Source organism: Epinephelus moara, chromosome 9, assembly GCF_006386435.1.
Source record: "Epinephelus moara isolate mb chromosome 9, YSFRI_EMoa_1.0, whole genome shotgun sequence".
In the NCBI taxonomy this organism is placed as follows: Eukaryota; Metazoa; Chordata; class Actinopteri; order Perciformes; family Serranidae; genus Epinephelus; species Epinephelus moara.
Window position 1 is genome coordinate 37935206 of NC_065514.1, and position 2279 is coordinate 37937484.

Below are 2279 nucleotides of genomic sequence, written 5' to 3' on the forward strand. Positions count from 1 at the left end.
AAGCACTTTGGTGACTTCTGTCTTTTTAAATGTGCTGTAGAAATAAATGTGACCTTGACCTTGACCTTGTTTATTATTATTTATTTTTTGAGGGAATGGAGCAACTAGTAATGTAACTGATTACATGAAATTAAGTAAACATAACAGTTACATGATTACTTTTAAAAGGAGTAAAAAGTAATTTAATTACTCTTACCTAGTAACTTGCCCAACACTGGTTATAGTATAATGGTATAATAATAATTAAGTACACCCAGAAATAATAACAATTGCATGTACAATATAGATCTCCATCAATAGTGCCCTAAAAGATTAACAGACCTCTGTTATTGTATGATTGATAAATAAAGCTGAGTTGACTGACTCTTCACCAGATATCAAAGATTACAAAAACACAAAACACAAGGATTACTGTGAGGACAGATTAAAAATATTAACATTTATAAATATATAAAAATATACAAAAAACAATCAATAAGAAATAAAAAGTCAGAGACAAGTTTTTTCCCCCCATTTTTAATGGAAATTCTATCCCTCCATCTTCCTTCTCCTTGCCAGCCTCTGTATGAAGTCCTCCACTTCACTAAATTGGTAACAGAGAACACAATGATTGACAAGTTGATATTTTACTTCAAATTGCATTTGAAAATGTAATTATCCACTCTTACCTTTGATCATAGACTGGACCGGAAAGATATTCCTGCTCAGCCTCCTGTGAGGACAGCCCCTTTAGCACAGCCAATCTATATATGAGTGCCTGATATATATAGATATATAGATATATAGGACAGAAATAATTATGTTATGTATAATATCCTAACAATGGCAGAGGGTGAATCAATGCAATTATTTAGCATGTAAAATGTAATGGTTGTCAAAGTACCACCAAATGCTGCGCTGCTCCCTGTGACCGTATGATGAAGTTCACAAGTTTTTCTTCATTCTGTGTACGATCACTGACTGCCTGGATGTGAGCAGGAACATCCTCGGTTGGGGCTCTCCATTTTGGTACTCTGAATACTGGCTGGAGAGTTCCCTGGAGCAGGCTTCTGGCCTCATTAGTCCAGCAGGCAAATCTCTGGCCATGTCTTAGTAACAACATTGAAATAAATTATTACATGTAGAAAAGGACAAGTTATATGTGCACAACTGTCAACAGAGACAGCCATCAAGACCTCCAGATCTGTCAGGAGAATGTCAACATTGTGCATATCTGATATTAATGCATAGACAGACGCATGGTAACTTTATTAGCATTTTCTGAGAGACGTAATCTTACCTTCATGGCCAAGTGCACGAGTGAAGTGGCTGTCCAGGTGAGCCTGTACTTTGCTCAACTTCGTGGGTTGATAAACTGTTAAGCTGCAGAACGGACAATGAAATTTGTTGCAGCATGTCTGGCAGTGATCGCCCGCTTTGTATTGAAATAAGCATCCTAAAAAAGAGATAACATAGTAAGTCAAATCCAAAATCAACCCTTTACATCTATTTCACAAACCAGCAGATTGTAGTAGCTTCTGTACCGAGGGGCGCTACAGTATTGTGAAAATGTCCTCAATCAAACTATATCCTGGTAAAACACTGTCAGTATGGAGTTAATAAAACGTATCAGCAAAAACCAATATAATTAAACCAACTTGTGATGTTGTCAAAAACACACGTTAGCATGTAACGTTGTAGCATCCGTGTAAGCCAGCATGCTAACAAGCTAACACCGTTGCGGCAAACTATCGTGAAAGTGTCATACTCAGCGGACTTAACGAAGGGTTAACTTATCGATTAATGCATAATGAAGCCAGCCCATGGTAACTCACAGATCCATTTAAAGACAAAGTAGCCAACTTTTAACCTTAAACAATTAAAACTATACTCACGTTCTGTCATCTGGTCCTCTCTAAGGTTACTCCTCCTAACCGTAGATACTCACTTTATCTCATCTCATCCTCTCTACTCCTTCTAACCGTGGGTGGCGCTGTGACGAAAATTGAAGGGTCCTAGAACTGCGGTCCTGAAACTGCAGCCTCCGGTCCTGAAACTGCAGCCTCTGGTACTGCAGCTTTACCCTACTCGGAGAGGAGCCTGATAGCTGAAGGCTCTGGTTCCTGATCTATTTTTGGAGAGTTTAGGGACCACAAATAACCCTGCATTCTCAGAGCACAGCCTTCTGGTGGGATAATATGGCACTATGAGCTCTCTAAGATATGACGGAGCCTGACCATTTAGAGCTTTATAAGTTAACAGTAGAATTTTAAATTCAATTCTGGATTTTACAGGGAGCC

General features: G+C 38.5%; 1 long non-coding RNA gene across 1 annotated transcript; it reads right to left on the bottom strand.

The window, feature by feature from the left end:
• Positions 1 to 525: 525 nt before the first annotated feature.
• LOC126395346 (uncharacterized) lies at positions 526 to 2042 on the bottom strand. The gene is made up of 5 exons (XR_007570434.1): positions 1875 to 2042; positions 1280 to 1435; positions 884 to 1088; positions 669 to 757; positions 526 to 583 (listed from the first exon to the last, which is right to left on the bottom strand). It is a non-coding gene; the product is annotated as an uncharacterized LOC126395346 (long non-coding RNA).
• Positions 2043 to 2279: the final 237 nt, after the last annotated feature.